This window comes from Ranitomeya variabilis, chromosome 6 (assembly GCF_051348905.1).
Source record: "Ranitomeya variabilis isolate aRanVar5 chromosome 6, aRanVar5.hap1, whole genome shotgun sequence".
Lineage (NCBI taxonomy): Eukaryota > Metazoa > Chordata > Amphibia > Anura > Dendrobatidae > Ranitomeya > Ranitomeya variabilis.
Window position 1 is genome coordinate 564,158,796 of NC_135237.1, and position 18,106 is coordinate 564,176,901.

The following is an 18,106-nucleotide window of genomic DNA, read 5'->3' on the forward strand; positions in this document are numbered from 1 at the left end:
CTCACATTTTGGGCAGAGTCTTTCCTTATACTGGAAGCTCAGGAGCCATATATAGGGGGCTTCTCGCATTCATTGGGGGCTGAGCGCTGTTCACACTGCCCCATGTCTGCAGCCGGAGGAGTAGAAGAGGCGGACGCTCATGGAGACCCCCGAGAGCGTTATCTGGAGCCCCCTGTAAGGAAGGTCCCACAAGAGATCGTTCAGCATTAGACATAAAGCAATGTCGGCCGATGTTTATGGGATTGGGGCTTCGGACCCTCGGTGATCAGTTCTTATCTCAGGGCCGGGAATCGGGCGACTCCTCCAGATGTCAGACGGATCGCTCCGACCGCGGACACATTGATGGTGACTCTGTTATCAGCATCTGCGTCTTCAGGACACAAATACTGCTCGCTGTGGTGGACGCAGAGCCACCGACACCAGGGGACGTCCGGCATCAGGAGGACATCACTGCATCACAACGACAAAGCCGACACTTCATTACACAAGATAGATGAGGAGACAGAGGAGGCAAAATCTACAGCTAGAGGAAAGAAAGTTACAGCACGGTCACAGAAGGAGATTCTCTACTGTATGGGCAGAGAGACTATGGATTCTGTACTGTAAGAGCAGTGAGACTATGGATTCTTTACTGTAAGAGCAGTGACACTATGGATTCTTTACTGTAAGGGCAGTGAGAGTATGGATTTTTTACTATAAGAGCAGTGAGACTATGGATTCTCTACTGTAAGAGCAGTGAGACTATGGATTCTCTACTGTAAGAGCAGTGAGACTATGGATTCTTTACTGTACGAGCAGTGACACTATGGATTCTTTACTGTAAGAGCAGTGACACTATGGATTCTTTACTGTAAGAGCAGTGTGACTATGGATTCTCTACTGTAAGAGCAGAGAGACTATGTATTCTCTACTGTACGATCAGTGACACTATGGATTCTTTACTGTAAGAGCAGTGAGACTATGGATTCTTTACTGTCAGAGCAGTGACACTATGGATTCTTTACTGTAAGAGCAGTGAGACTATGGATTCTCTACTATATAAGCAGTGAGACTATGGATTCTCGACGGTAAGACCAGTGAGACTATGGATTCTTTACCTTAAGAGCAGTGAGACTACAGATTCTTTACTGTAAGAGCAGTGAGACTATGGATTCTTTACTGTAAGAGCAGTGAGACTATGGATTCTTTACTGTATGAGCAGTGAGACTATTGATTCTTAACTGTAAGAGCAGTGAGACTATGGACTTTTTACTATGTGAGCATTGAGACTATGAATTCTTTATTGTTCGAGCAGTGAGACTATGAATTCTTTATTATACGAGCAGTAGGACTATGGATTCTTTACTGGATAAGCAGTGAGACTATGAATTCTTTACTATACAAGCAGTGAGACTATGGATTCTTTACTATATGAGCAGTGTGACTATGGATTCTTTACTATACGGGCAGTGAGACTATGGATTCTTTACTATATGAGCAGTGTGACTATGGATTCTTTACTATATGAGCAGTGTGACTATGTATTCTTTACTGTGCGAGCAGTGAGATTATGGATTCTTTACTGTAAGATCAATGAGACTATGGATTCTTTACTATACGAGCAGTGAGACTATGGATTTGTTACTGTATGAGCAGTGAGACTATGGATTCTTTCCTGTACGAGCAGTGAGACTATGGCTTTTTTCTGTCATTGGTGTGAACCTGCACAGGACACTCATATGGTCTGCTAAGCACTGGTGTAGACCTGATATCACCATTATACGGTCACTGTATTGCGATAATATCAGACCTAGTACAGAGGTTGTGATTAGTGATCTGTATGGCGGTATTATCACTACGATATTATTTGATTATGGTCTGGTTGTATTTGTCTGTTATTTTGTAATATTATTATTGTGGTATTATTTCAGCTCATATGGCGGTATTATTATTATTATTATTATTATTATTATTATTATTACTATTACAGGTGTTGTAAGTCTTGTCTCCTGCAGGCAGGGTTATATTAGTAATGGAGACCCCCCATTTGGGGCAGGGGGCGAGGGGAGCACAGGACTGATTACTTTCACATGGAATGGCTGAATTTCAGCCCCGGACCGGCCCTGCCTCATCAACATGTGTCTCCATAGGGCGTTACTATGGGACCGGCCGTATAGGAAACCATGCTTTACACTGCAGCACTTTCCCATTTCCTTTTTCCTCTATTATGGCCGCATATATCAGCCTGACCATCTGTTCTTTATTCTATGAGTTCAGGTCATTTAATAGATATTTCAGCTGAAATTTACACTTGTAGCGCAGCCGGGCAGATCTTCCAATATTCGGCTTTCGTGAACCGTCCTGACCTGATTATTAGCGGCTCTAAGCTATGGAGAATTATCTATCGATGGGACAAGTATCAGAAGATAAATCCTCTTTCTTTCTTTCCTTCTGTCGCGCTGTTTTATCCCTCCTCCATGCTTTACACTGCAGTTACAATTCTGATCATTATGAGATTTCTACTTTTTTCCCTGATCTCAGTTCACAGCTCACAAAGGTCTAATCTGTGTCCGGATCTCACTACAAGGTCAGAGGTCGCTCCGCCAGCGGGAAGGTGGCCGCTCCGCCATCTCCCACAATGCATTGCTGCCGGCTTCTATGCAGATAACATGGAAATGCTCCGCAGCAATATCCAGCGGTGGTCGGAGCCGCAGGTTCAGGGCAATTATCTCCCGATATTTCTCACGCTGATTTCATATTTCCCTCAATAGTAAAACAATCAAATATTAATAATCTCCGTAACTTTACCTCTGACTTCAGGATCCACTATAAATAGGATCGAGTGATCCCAGATCTCCTGCCCAGATGATCCTCAGTGGTCTGGGGTGCAGGCTTCAAACCTGTAGCTGTCTAGGCACAGAGTGGTTCAATTCCACCCTCTGGGCGCTCACATTTTGGGCAGAGACTTTCCTTATACTGGAAGCTCAGGAGCCATTTATAGGGGGCTTCTCACATTCATTGGGGGCTGAGCGCTGTTCACACTGCCCCATGTCTGCAGCCGGAGGAGTAGAAGAGGCGGACGCTCATGGAGACCCCCGAGAGCCTTATCTGGAGTGCATTGAAGTGAATGGTGCTGAGTTGCGATACCTGACACTGCCTGCAGGGCGGCGCCTGTAAATAATATTTTCCATTTCAGCCTCCATCAGGCAGATTCCCATGTTGTGCAGATAGAATAGAAAAAGAGCTAGGAAGGACGGGTGGTAACTTCTGCCAGAGATCTGCTCCGGCCAGAGCGTTGGTACAAGCGCCATCCAACAATTCCCCAAAGATGGGAGCAGCCGCATAAATAGATAACGCCTTAAATAATAATAATGGTCCCAAAGTGTCGCTTCCAAATGTAACATATACAAAAAAGAACTCGAAAACTGGAGAATCTCATTGTAACACGCGTCTGCACATGACAGGGCCGTGTCCAGGGGTCGTACAATCCAGGAATCCATGCTTTACACTGCAGCACGTTTCCGCTTCCTCTTTTCTTGCCTTTATTGCAGCCTCGCCAGGTTTTATTATTACGCTGGGAGTTCAGATCATCTAATATTCAGTTCACATGAAACACGCACATTTCTCATGGAGGCTGGCAGCTTCCCCAATATTAGGCTTTTGTGAGCCTGACCTCATAATTATTATCATAGTTAATTATTATAATTAGCGGCTCCATGTTCAGTAGAACTGTCTATTGACATAAAAAAAATCATGAAACTTATCTTCTCTCCGTTTTCTCCCTCCGCCATGCTTTACACTGCAGCTTAGTTTGCACAGATAAAGGAGTCTGAACATCTTTGGATTTCTATTCTTTCACTCTGACAATCTGTAACTGTAATTTATACCTTAAATTTGTTTTAGGCAGGAAAAGGGGGTCTGTACCCCTTGGACCCCTGTACAGCGGCATAGGTTGCACCAATGGTATTTGTGACCCTGATATCAGCTGAGAAATGGAAACAATTGTATCCAGTCTGGACAATGCTCTGTGAGCTGAACACATCAGCAGCTGTACAAATTGTATCACTCTAGAGGATGGTTAGCTCACAAAGCATTGACACAATTGTATCAATCTGGAGGATGATGAGCTCACAGAGCATTGATACAATTGTATCCTTTCTGGAGGATGAGAGCTCACAGAGCATTGATACCATTGTATCCTTTCTGGAGGATGATAGCTCACAGAGCATGGATACCATTGTATCCTTACTGGAGGATGATGAACTCACAGAGTATTGATACAATTGTATCCTTTCTGGAGGATGAGAGCTCACAGAGCATTGATACCATTGTATCCTTTCTGGAGGATGATAGCTCACAGAGCATGGATACCATTGTATCCTTACTGGAGGATGATGAACTCACAGAGGATTGATACAATTGTATCAATCTGGAGAATGATGAGCTTACAGAGCATTTATACTATTGTATCCAGTATGGAGGATGATGAGCTCACAGAGCATTGATACTATTGTATCCTTTCTGGAGGATGATGAGCTCACAGAGCATTGATATTATTGTTTCCAGTCTGAAGGATGATGAGCTCACAGAGCATTGATACAATTATAACAATCTGGAGGATGATGAGCTCACAGAGCATTGATACCATTGTATCCTTTCTAGAGAATGATGAGCTCACAGAGCATTGATACAATTGTATCAATCTGGAGGATGATGAGCTCACAGAGTATTGATACCATTGTATCCAGTCTGGGGGATGATGAGCTCACAGAGCATTGATACCATTGTATCTAGACTGGAGAATGATGAGCTCATAGAGCATTGATACCATTGTATCCAGTCTGGGGGATGATGAGCTCACAGAGTATTGATACCATTGTATCCAGTCTGGGGGATGATGAACTCACAGAGCATTGATACCATTGTATCCAGTCTGGAGGATGATGAGCTCACAGAGGATTGATACAATTGTATCAATCTGGAGGATGATGAGCTTACAGAGCATTGATACAATTGTATCCTTTCTGGAGGATGATAGCTCACAGAGCATGGATACCATTGTATCCTTTCTGGAGGATGATGAGCTTACAGATCACTGATACCATTGTATCCAGTCTAAATGATGATGAGCTCACAGAGCATTGATACTATTGTATCCAGACTGGAGGATGATGAGCTCACAGAGCATTGAAACCATTGTATCCAGTCTGGAGGATGATGAGCTCACAGAGCATTGATATAATTGTATCCAGTCTGAAGGATGATGAGCTCACAGAGCATTGATACCATCGTATCCTTTCTGAAGGATGATGAGCTCACAAAGCATTGATACAATTGTATCAATCTGGAGGATGATGAGCTTACAGAGCATTGATACCATTGTATCTAGACTGGAGGATGATGAGCTTACAGAGCATTGATACCATTTTATCCAGTTTGAAGGATGGTGAGCTTACAGAGCATTGATACCATTGTACCCAGTCTGGAGGAAGATGAGCTCACAGAGCATTGATACCATTGTATTCAGTCTGGAGGATGATGAGCTCACGGAGCATTGATACCATTGTATCCAGTCTGGAGGATGATTAACTCACAGAGCATTGATACCATTGTATCCAGTCTGGAGGATGATGAGCTCACAGAGGATTGATACAATTATATCAATCTGGAGGATGATGAGCTTACAGAGCATTGATACAATTGTATCCTTTCTGGAGGATGATAGCTCACAGAGCATTGATACCATTGTATCCTTTCTGGAGGATGATCGCTCACAGAGCAAGGATACCATTGTATCCTTTCTGGAGGATGATGAGCTCATAGTGGATTGATACAATTGTGTCAATCTGGAGGATGATGAGCTTACAGAGCATTGATACCATTGTATCCAGTCTAAAGGATGATGAGCTCACAGAGCATTGATACTATTGTATCCAGTCTGGAGGATGATGAGCTCACAGAACATTGATACCATTGTATCCTTTCTGGAGGATGATGAGCTCACAGAGCATTGATATAATTGTATCCAGTCTGAAGGATGATGAGCTCACAGAGCATTGATACAATTATATCAATCTGGAGGATGATGAGCTCACAGAGCATTGATACGATTATATCCTTTCTGGAGGATGATGAGCTCACAAAGCATTGATACAATTGTATCAATCTGGAGGATGATGAGCTTACAGAGCATTGATACCATTGTATCCAGTCTGGAGGATGATGAGCTCACAGAGCATTGATATAATTGTATCCAGTCTAAAGGATGATGAGCTCACAGAGCATTGATACAATTATATCAATCTGGAGGATGATGAGCTCACAGAGCATTGATACCATTGTATCCTTTCTGAAGGATGATGAGCTCACAGAGCATTGATACAATTATATCAATCTGGAGGATGATGAGCTCACAGAGCATTGATACAATTGTATCCAGTCTGGAGGATGATGAGCTCACAGAGCATTGATACAATTGTATCAATCTGGAGGATGATGAGCTCACAGAGCATTGATACCGTTGTATCTAGACTGGAGGATGATGAGCTTACAGAGCATTGATACAATTGTATCCAGTCTGGAGGATGATGAGCTCACAGAGCATTGATACCATTGTATCCAGTCTGGAGGATGATGAGCTCACTGAGCATTGATACCATTGTATCCAGTCTGGAGGATGATGAGCTCACAGAGCATTGATACAATTGTATCCAGTCTGGAGGATGATGAGCTCACAGGTCATTGATACAATTGTATCCAGACTGGAGGATGATGAGCTCACAGAGCATTGATACCATTGTATCCAGTCTGGAGGATGATGAGCTCACTGAGCATTGATACCATTACATCCAGTCTGGAGGATGATGAGCTCACAGAGCATTGATACCATTGTATCCACTTATTAGCTGGGAGTAGATGGTCCATGTGTAGGATAATTGCTGCAGAATGGAAACAAGAACCTTCCTATTCACTGACAGCAAACAGCTGAATTTCTCCACAATTCTGGACGCCGGCAGAGCTTGTTGCCGGCCTCTTGGCTTGTTTGGGTGGTCAGTATCAGGCGGCTGCCATCTTCCTGCTGATTCTATGGCGGCGGAGGTGATCCGGTAACTGAGCGCTGAGCTGCTCATCCCACAAGTGCAGACTCTTCCGATTCATTACATTTATCTCCATTGGACGATGGATCTTGTAAGAAATTAGGAAAAGCTTCTTAGGTAACCGATAGGAAATGGCTATTTTACCATTATACTAAGGTCAATGGTGTCTCTATTTATTCAGCACCGCAGGAGAAGAGTGAGGATTCACCTAAACGAGGGAGATTTATCTAATGCGGAGCGGGCGATGCTCAGGGGTCATTATCTGTACCGGGGGCTCCGCTGGGGGGGGGCGTGGATCTCATGTCACATTGTTACCCCATGATCCCGGGACAGACAAGCTGAGTGCAGGGGATGGGGCCCGTCCCCAGCAGCACAGAGTATTTCAGGAGGGGAGGGTGCTACACTGGTGCGGGAAATCGCACCGGGTTGAATTAACCCTTTTCAGGACAGTCTGAATCTCTTGTATTAAAACCTTCCCGTATGTCAAATATGGTGAATGTGAATAAAGGCCGACAGGACTGTGACCGGAGTAACGGACACCCATCAGTGAGGAGCGACACAAGCGTAATGTCCCAGGCGTACACGATCCGTTATTTTGCATAATGGCGGTAGAGAAACAGATAACTCGTATGTATCATTCACTCCTGGACATGAGGACGTTCATGTCATCGTCTGATCTGATCCACTAAGAAAAATGGAAGATAACGGACGGCGAATTAATGGATCGGTTTTCCATAGACGTCAATGTTAAAAAACGGATCTGGCTGTAATCAGCTTTTCCTGGTAACAATCTGATTGCATAGGATGAAAGCCCCCCTATAGGAACAGAGCCCCCCAGCAGCACAGAGGAGATCAGGGACGGTGTGTGCAGATCTGACGGGTAGTCAGAGACTAATAATTACAAAGTAGGAAGAGCAGGTGCCCCAGCAGCACAGAGTATTTCAGGAAAGGGGGTCAGAAACTGAGAGGCGCAGTGGAAAGAACATGATCTCCAGCAGCACAGAGTATTTCAGGAGAGGACTCCTATCCCTCCCTATGTGGTGCCGAGGTGGACCTCCTCTCGTGGCTCGGTCACCTGAGGCCTCGTCCTTGGATTCGCCTCCGTTCTAATGAATTCATTGTGGATTTCCCGCGGTCGGTGCCGGTGATTAGCGGCTGATTGCTGCTCTGATTGAAGTGGTGCAGACGCCGCGTTATGTTGTGCTCTGATAATAAGGAGATTAGAGGCGATCTTCTCGTCACCATTGTATCACTGACAAGATTGTATCCAATTAATGATACAAAAGTGTAAAGCGAATTATGTGTCGACTGTTAAACAGGTCTGATGTAAATAATGCTGAACGTCAGCCGGGAAAGTTCTGCAGCTTTCTAACACACGTTATATTTAAAGGGAACCTGTCACCTCAAATTGGCGGGATATGTAAATGCCTGTTTTCCAGGCCGATGGGCAGCGTTTCGTCTTCACCACCCCATCCGTCCTTGTGGTCCGCAATATGTTCGAGAATTAGAGTACTTGTCCTGCATAGTTGGCGCGTGCGCAATGCAATCTTGACTCGCGCACGCGCAGTATGCTTTGCCCAACTGCGGGCAAAGCCAAAAAGCATTACTGCGTATGCGCTCGCGCACTATGTCCCGGAAGTGTTTCGATGTGTTCTGGGACATAGTGCATGAGCGCATGCGCAGTAATGCTTTTTGGCTTTGCCCGCAGTTGGGCAAAGCATACTGCGCGTGCGCGAGTGAAGATTGCATTGCGTACGCGCCAACTATGGAGGACAAGTACTCTAATTCTTGAACATATTGCGGACAACAGGGACGGATGGGGTGGAGAAATGAAGACGAAACGCCGCCCATCGGACCAGAAAAAAGGCATTTGTAAATCCCGCCAATTTGAGGTGACAGATTCCCTTTAACGTTTCGACATTTTCAAAACCTCTGTTTGCGGTCAGTGAATGAGAGCACTATTATCAACATCCCTGGGTTGTCATCGTGTGCACAAAGCGTGCGCAGGTCATCATCATGTTCACGGCTCATCAACCTGTGTACAGCATGTCATCCTGTGCATGGTGCGTCATCCTGTGCACGGCTCGTCATTGTCATGTCGGACGCTGTTCAGACTAGGTCGTCCGACAGACCGGTAATTCCGCTTTTGACCACTATTTGCTCATTGGCGTCTGCTAGATTTTGTCTAGCTGTTCCAGGGTTAATTTACCTGATCCTCGGATTGGAAGCTGGGCCATGCCCGTGGCCTTTAAATAGTTCTCCTGATCATTGGGCGTCGCCGATAGCTTCTGTCTTGTGCGTTGTTATCTCGGTCTGGAGTGGAGAGCTGGTTTGGAGATTCGTTGCTGGTGGTGTATTTTCCTTTGTCTTATTTACTCCTTCCTATATTTGTATTTATTTTGCCCTGCACATTTATAGTGTATTCCTGAGTGACTGCGGCGTGATGTATATTTTCCTTTATCCTTGTCTGTTCCATCTGTGGGTATTGGAATATTACCTCCTCACTGGGTGGAGGGCGGAGGTATCAGCTTAGGGTTATTACAGGAGTTAGGGTGAGGTTCGAGGCCTGGACATGCACACCATCAGTGTAAACTCCAGGTAGAGGGTCAGTCAGGATTTCCCTAGTCTGAGGGAAACTGCAGGGGCCCGGGTATTTAGCTCTCGCTCACCTAGTTTCCCCGTGACCGTGACATTATAATCGGCCCAACAACACAAAAAAAAAAAAGGGGTTTCTTTTTTTTTTCTTTTGTCATGGATCCCATGACTTCCATAACCCGCCAGTTGGAGGCACTGTCCCTACAGGTCACTGAGTTGAGGGAGGCAGTGCAGCAACAGGGACTAGCAGTAGCTAATGTGCAGGCTGGAGCGACAGGAAGAGTTGCTGAGCCTAAATTTCCTTTGCCTGAAAGATTTACTGGGGAACGCAGTAAATTTGTTTCTTTTCGTGAAGCTTGTAAACTATATTTCCGCATGCTCCCGATCTCCTCGGGTAATGAGGCTCAGCAGGTGGGTCTGGTGTTGTCTTTGTTAAGCGGGGATCCCCAAGCGTGGGCGTTTTCTTTGCCATCTGATTCTGTTGCATTTGACTCTGTGGAGAGGTTTTTTTCTTCTCTTGGGACAGTCTACGATGAACCTGACAGAATGGCTCTAGCAGAATCTAAGATACGCACTATTCGCCAGGGGGAGCGAGTTGCAGAGGATTACTGTTCTGAATTTCGTCGCTGGGCGATCGATACACAATGGAATGATCCAGCGCTGCGGAGTCAGTTTATTCATGGGATTTCTGGAAGGGTTAAAAAAAGCCCTTCTGATGTACAAGACTCCTGCGTCTCTAGATTCCGCCATGAGTCTGGTTGTCCGCATAGATCGCCGTTTGCGTTTGGTGGAGCATGAGACACCGCCTATGGGAGAGGGTTTAGGTTCACGTGAGGTTGCTGCAGGTGAGCCCACGGAGCCTATGCAAATCGCAAGGGTGTCACATGTCAAGCGTCCAGTCCCTGAGCTCAGGAAGCAGGGAGCCTGTTTTTACTGTGGTAAGACTGGTCATTTTATTAACATCTGTCCTCTGCTGTCTAAGAAAAACGCAACGGCGGAAAACTGCTAGGCTCAGAGGGTGTGGAGGAGACCAATCTGAGCTTATGTATATCCTCCATGGTGGTTTTTTCAATGCATGCTCCCTGCTAAGGTTTGTATCGCTGGCAGTGAGCTGCCAATTACTGTTTTTGTGGATAGTGGTTCAGCCACAAATCTCATTGATGAGGAGTTTGCGCGCACAGCAGGTTTTAGGATTGAAAAACTGTCTCATCCTATCCGCGTGGTCACCATCAATGCTGCTCCTCTCTCCCAGAGGGAGATTACTGAATTTGTGGCTGAGGTGAAACTCCACATTGGGGTTCTACATTTCGAGCAGGTTACATGTAAGGTGCTCAGGAATCTTCCTGCTCAGGTGGTTTTGGGTTTTCCTTGGTTGTCTATGCACAACCCGGTAATTGACTGGAAAACTCAGGACATAATTCAGTGGAGCGAGTTCTGCCAGGAGAATTGCCTGGCCACATGTGTGGCTGCGGTGACTTCAAGCGTTCCGGAGTCATTTCTGGATTTTGTGGATGTGTTCTCTGAGAAGGGTTGTTCAGAGTTGCCGCCACATCGTCCTTATGACTGTTCTATCAGGTTTAAACCAGGGGCCAAATTGCCTAAAGCAAGGATGTTTAACATCTCCGGTCCGGAGAGACAAGCGTTAAAAGATTACATTGCGGAAAGCTTGAGCAAAGGGCACATCAAGCCGTCATCCTCGCCGGTGGCAGCAGGGTTCTTCTTCGTGAAGAAGAAAGATGGCGGATTACTCCCGTGTTTGGATTTCAGGGAGTTGAACCAGATTACGGTTCGTGATCCATACCCTATGCCACTGATACCTGACTTGTTCAACCAGGTGGCAGGTGCTAAGTGGTTTACCAAGCTTGACCTTAGGGGGGCGTACAACCTCATAAGAGTTCGTCAAGGTGATGAGTGGAAGATGGCTTTTAATACCCCTGAGGGTCATTTTGAAAATTTGGTGATGCCGTTTGGGTTGACTAACGCACCTGCAGTGTTCCAACATTTCATCAATGATGTCTTCTCGCATGTTTTGGGGAAATTCGTTATCGTGTATCTAGATGACATTCTCATTAATTCTTGCGACCGTGATGCTCATTTAGATCATGTCAGGCAGGTGTTACAGCTTCTCAGAGAGAATAAGCTGTATGCTAAACTTGAGAAATGTGTATTTTCTGTTCAAGAGTTGCCTTTCTTGGGTTATATTGTGTCTGCTTCTGGGTTTAAAATGGACGCCGCTAAGGTGCAAGCGGTGCTGCATTGGGAACGTCCTGATAACCTGAAAGCACTTCAGTGGTTCCTTGGGTTTTCTAACTACTATAGGAAATTTATCAAGGATTTTTCCATCATTGCTAAACCGCTAACTGACATGACTAAAAAGGGTACCAATTTCTCCGTTTGGCCTGAGGCTGCTGTGCGTGCATTTGAATTTCTTAAGAACAGTTTTGTTTCAGCCCACATTGTTGTGCAGCCAGACGTATCAAAACCTTTTGTTGTGGAAGTCGATGCGTCTGAGGTTGGTGTGGGGGCAGTACTATCTCAAGGCTCATCTTTGAGTGGTTTACGTCCGTGCGCCTGTTTCTCCAAGAAACTGTCGTCCGCCGAACGTAACTACGATATCGGCAACAGGGAGTTGTTGGCAATTAAGTTGGCCTTTGAGGAATGGCGACACTTCTTGGAGGGGTCGGTTCATCAGGTCACTGTTGTTACCGATCATAAGAATCTGCTGTATTTGGAGTCAGCCAAGCATCTGTCCCCCAGGCAGGCTCGCTGGGCATTGTTTTTCACGCGGTTCAATTTTGTGGTCACCTACAGACTGGGGTCTAAAAACACTAAGGCGGATGCTCTATCCAGGTGTTTTCCGGGGGGAGAACCTCAGGAGGATCCAGTACCCATCCTCCAAAAGGGTGTTGTGGTTTCGGCTCTCACTACCAAGGTTGAGGCTGAGATTGCCGAGGCTCAGGAGGAGGTACCATCTGAGCTTCACGTCAACAAATCTTTTGTACCGCTTCATCTCCGCCTAAAGGTTTTGGCGGAGCATCATGATGCTATCCTGGCTGGCCACCCAGGGGTTAGAGGTACCTTGGAGTTGGTGTCACGTCGGTTTTGGTGGCCCAAGATCCGACAGGACGTGGTCTCATACGTGTCAGCTTGTACCACGTGCGCTAGGGCTAAGACGCCTTGCTCCCGTCCTGTTGGCACACTACTTCCTCTTGAGGTACCTAGTAAGCCTTGGACGGAAATCTCCATGGATTTCATCACTGATTTGGCCTCATCAGCTGGGAACACGGTCATCTTGGTGATTGTTGATCGGTTTTCTAAAATGTCGCACTTTGTGTCTTTGCCTTCATTGCCTAACGCTAAGACTCTGGCTCAGGTATTTGTGCAGGAGGTGGTCAGACTTCATGGGGTTCCGTCTGACATCGTGTCTGATAGGGGGTCTCAGTTTGTGGTAAAATTTTGGAGAGCATTTTGCGCACGTCTGGGGATCAAGTTATCTCATTCTTCGGCGTTTCATCCTCAGTCAAATGGTCAGACCGAGCGTATGAACCAAAATTTGGAACAGTACTTACGCTGTTTTGTCTCTGATAACCAGGAGGAGTGGTCTACCTTTCTTCCTTTGGCTGAGTTTGCCATCAATAATCACCGCCAGGAGTCATCTGGGGAGTCTCCGTTTTTTTGTGTTTACGGGCTACATCCTCAATTTTGTACCTTGAGTCAGAGAGGCTCTTCCGGCGTTCCGGAGGAGGATCAGTTAGGAGCACAATTGTCATCAGTCTGGAGGAGAGTTAAGCAGCGCCTGTTGAGTGTGGGTGCTAGGTACAAACGTGTGGCTGACAGTAGGCGTGTGCCAGGTCCGGACCTGAGTGTGGATGACTGGGTGTGGTTATCCACAAAAAACATAAGACTCAAAATACCGTCCCTTAAATTGGGTCCACGGTTTATTGGTCCATTTAGGGTCACCGCCGTCATTAACCCAGTAGCGTACCGATTGGAGCTCCCTACGGTGTATAAGATACACAACGTGTTCCACAGGTCTCTTCTAAAGAAGGTGGTGGGTTCTGTGGATGCGGCGCCTATGCCACCTCCAGTCTTGGTGGATGGTAATTTGGAGTTTGAAGTCTCCAAGGTGGTTGACTCTCGTGTAGTGCGTCGCACTTTACAGTACTTGGTACACTGGCGTCGTTATGGGCCTGAGGAGAGGTCCTGGGGACCAGCCTCGGACATTCAGGCGGATCGGCTGGTCAGGTTTTTTCATCGTCGGCATCCAGACAAGCCGGGTCCTATAAGCCGTGAGGGCCCTGGGGTCCCTCGTAGAAGGCGGGGTACTGTCATGTCGGACGCTGTTCAGACCAGGTCGTCCGACAGACAGTGGTAATTCCGCTGTTGACCACTATTTGCTCATTGGCGTCTGCTAGATTTTATCTAGCTGTTCCGGGGTTAATTTACCTAATCCTCGGATTGGAAGCTGGGCCATTCCCATGGCCTTTAAATTGTTCTCCTGTTCATTGGGCGTCACCGATTATAGCTTCTCTCTTATGCATTGTTATCTCGGTCTGGAGTGGAGAGCTGGTTGCTGGAGAGTCGTTGCTGGTGGTGTATTTTCCTCTGTATTATTTACTCCTTCCTATATTTGTATTTATTTTGCCCTGCACATTTATAGTGTATTCCTGAGTGACTGCGGCGTGGTGTATATTTTCCTTTATCCTTGTCTGTTCTATCTGTGGGTATTGGAATATTACCTCTTCACTGGGTGGAGGGCGGAGGTATCAGCTTAGGGTTATTACAGGAGTTAGGGTGAGGTTCGAGGCCTGGACATGCACACCATCAGTGTAAACTCCAGGTAGAGGGTCAGTCAGGATTTCCCTAGTCTGAGGGAAACTGCAGGGGCCCGGGTATTTAGCTCTCGCTCACCTAGTTTCCCCGTGACAGTCATCCTGTGCACGGCTCGTCATCCTGTGCATGGCTCGTCATCATATGCACGGCTCGTCATCCTGTGCACGGTACGTCATCCTGTGCATGGTGCGTCATCCTGTGCACGGCTCGTCATCCTGTACATGGCTCGTCATCCTGTGCACAGCTCGTCATCCTGTGCGTGGCTCATCATCCTGTGCGTGGCTCATCATCCTGTGCGCGGCTCGTCATCCTGTGCACGGCTCGTCATCCTGTACACGGTTCGTCATCCTGTGCATGGTGCGTCATCCTGTGCACGGCTCGTCATCCTGTGCACGGCTCGTCATCCTGTGCATGGATTGTCATCACTTGTGCAGCTGCTGATGTGTTATTGTCCAGACTCTATCATCTTGGGCTGTTCACTTATTGGTTTCTATTTTTCTGCCTCTTGTTTCTAAATTTTGAGTACAACTCACAATAATAACCACGTAACGACCAAGTGCCATAAATTTATAAAGGGGTATATATTTATATAGTGGTCATTAGGGTTGAGCGGAACGGGTCGGCCATTTTCAGAAGTCGCCGACTTTTGGCAAAGTCGGGTTTCATGAAACCCGACCCCTGTGTGGGGTCGGCCATGAGGTCGGCGATCTTCTGAATCTGGTATCGGAATTCCGATACCGAGTTCCGATATGTTTGCGATATCGGGAATCAGTATCGGAATCCATATTTAAGTGTAAAATAAAGAATCAAAATAAAAAATATTGATATACTCACCCTCGGACGCGCCCTGGTACTAACCGGCAGCCTTCCTTCCTAAGAATGAGCGCGTGAATGACCTGCGGTGACGTCGCGGCTTGTGATTGGTCGCGTGAGCAGTCACATGGGCGGTCACGCGACCAATCACAAGCCGCGACGTCATCTAAGGTCCTTCGCGTGCTCATTCTTAGGAAGGAAGGCTGCCGGAAAGAAGCAGGGCGCGTCCGAGGGTGAGTATATTGCTATTAGGTATATACTCACCCTCGTACGCGCCCTGCTTCTTTCCGGCAGCCTTCCTTCCTAAGAATGAGCGCGTGAAGGACCTTAGATGACGTCGCGGCTTGTGATTGGTCGCGTGACCGCCCATGTGACCGCTCACGCGACCAATCACAAGCCGCGACGTCACCGCAGGTCATTCACGCGCTCATTCTTAGGAAGGAAGGCTGCCGGTTAGTACCAGGGCGCGTCCGAGGGTGAGTATATCAATATTTTTTATTTTGATTCTTTATTTTACACTTAAATATGGATCCCAGGGCCTGAAGGAGAGTTTCCTCTCCTTCAGACCCTGGGAACCATAGTATCCCATTGCACTGCATTGGGTTTCGTGTTTCGGCCGACCCCGACCCCGACTTTTTTATAGGATCAGCCGATTTCACTCGACCCGACTTTTGAGAAAGTCGGGTTTCGAGAAACCCGACCCGATCCTATAAAAATAAAAGTCGCTCAACCCTAGTGGTCATATATTTCATGCAGTTAATAGCCCTCTGTGTCTGTACTGCTACATACTTAGGCAGTTAACTGGTTCATGCAGCTTTACATGAACACCCGAGCCTTACACTATGGCTGGTCCGAACAACGAAAGCAATTGTTACCATCCACCTCTCGTGTCTCCCCTTTTCCTCATAGTTTGTAGCTTGCGAGCAGCAGGGCCCTCATTCCTCCTGGTATCTATTTTGAACTGTGTTTTTGTTATGCTGTAATGACTATTGTCTGTACAAGTCCCCTCTATAATTTGTAAAGCGCTGCGGAATATGTTGGCGCTATATAAATAAAATTATTATTATTATAATTATTATTATTATTACCACTTCTGTTTACTCCTTTGCCAGTTTCATAGCTCAGGAAAAAGATGCAGCGTCCATGCCAAAGTTTCTGTAGGACCTGGCGATCACATGATCGCAAGGTGACTGCCAGCATTTAAGAGCTGCTGGGACCTGTCCGATTTTGAAGGTGCCAATGACTTTTACCCTGTAACTAGGGTTCATATGAGTGCCCAAGTTATAGTGGGCAAAAGTGAGCAATAAAGAAAAATATATGTTTCCTGAAAGATCTGTTATGATCACTTCAAGGACAAATCATATAAAAAATATATTAGATCTGAATATATATATATTTATATTTATATACACTGCTCAAAAAATAGAGTGAACACTTAAACAACAGAATCTAACTCCAAGTAAATCAAACTGCTGTGAAATCAAACTGTCCACTTAGGAAGGAACACTGATTGACAATCGATTTCACATGCTGTTGCGCAAATGGAATAGACAACAGATGGAAATTGTTGGCAATTATCAAGACACACTCAATAAAGGAGTGTTTCTGCAGGTGGGGACCACAGACCACATCTCAGTACCAATGCTTTCTGCCTGATGTTTTGGTCACTTTTGAATGCTGGTTGTGCTTTCACACTCGTGGTAGCATGAGACGGACTCTACAACCCACACAAGTGGCTCAGGTAGTGCAGCTCATCCAGGATGGCACATCAATGCGAGCTGTGGCCAGAAGGTTTGCTGTGTCTGTCAGTGTAGTGTCCAGAGGCTGGAGGTGCTACCAGAAGACAGGCCAGTACACCAGGAGAAATGGAGGGGGCCGTAGGAGAGCAACAATCCAGCAGCAGGACCGCTACCTCAGCCTTTGTGACAGGAGGAACAGGAGGAGCACTGCCAGAGTCCTGCAAAATGACCTCCAGCAGGCCCCAAATGTGCATGTCTCTGCACAAACGGTTAGAAACCAACTCCATGAGGATGGTCTGAGTGCCCGACGTCCACAGATGGGGGTTTTGCTCACAGTCCAGCACCGTGCAGGACACATGGCATTTGCCACAGAACACCAGGATTGGCAAATTCGCCCCTGGCACCCTGTGCTCTTCACAGATGAAAGCAGGTTCACACTGAGCACACGTGACAGACGTAACAGAGTCTGGAGACGCCGTGGAGAACGATCTGCTGCCTGCAACATCCTTCAGCATGACCGGTTTGGCAGTGGGTCAGTAATGGTGTTGGGTGGCATTTCTTTGGAGGGCCGCACAGCCCTCCATGTGCTCACCAGAGGTAGCCTGACTGCCATACCGAATTGAGATCCTCAGACCCCTTGTGAGACCATATGATGGTGCGGTTGGCCCTGGGTTCCTCCTAATGCAGGACAATGCCAGCCCTTATGTAGCTGGAGTGTGTCAGCAGTTCCTTCAAGATGAAGGCATTGAAGCTATGGACTGGCCCGCCCATTCCCCAGACCTGAATCTGATTGAACACATCTGGGACATCATGTCTTGCACCATCCACCAATGTCATGTTGCACCACAGACTGTCCAGGAGTGGGCGGATGCTTTAGTCCAGGTCTGGGAGGAGATCCCTCAGGAGACCATCCACCACCTCATCCACCACCTCAGGAGCATGCCCAGGTGTTGTAGGAAGGTCATACAGGCACAGGGAGGCCACACACACTACTGAGCATCATTTCCTTGTCTTGAGGCATTTCCACTGAAGTTGGATTAGCCTGTAACT

At 46.7% G+C, this 18,106-nt stretch overlaps 1 non-coding gene across 1 annotated transcript; it reads left to right on the forward strand.

The window, feature by feature from the left end:
• The first annotated feature begins 2,838 nt into the window (after positions 1–2,838).
• TRNASTOP-UCA (transfer RNA opal suppressor (anticodon UCA)) lies at positions 2,839–2,925 on the forward strand. Its single transcript has one exon. It is a non-coding gene; the product is annotated as a tRNA-Sec (tRNA).
• Positions 2,926–18,106: the final 15,181 nt, after the last annotated feature.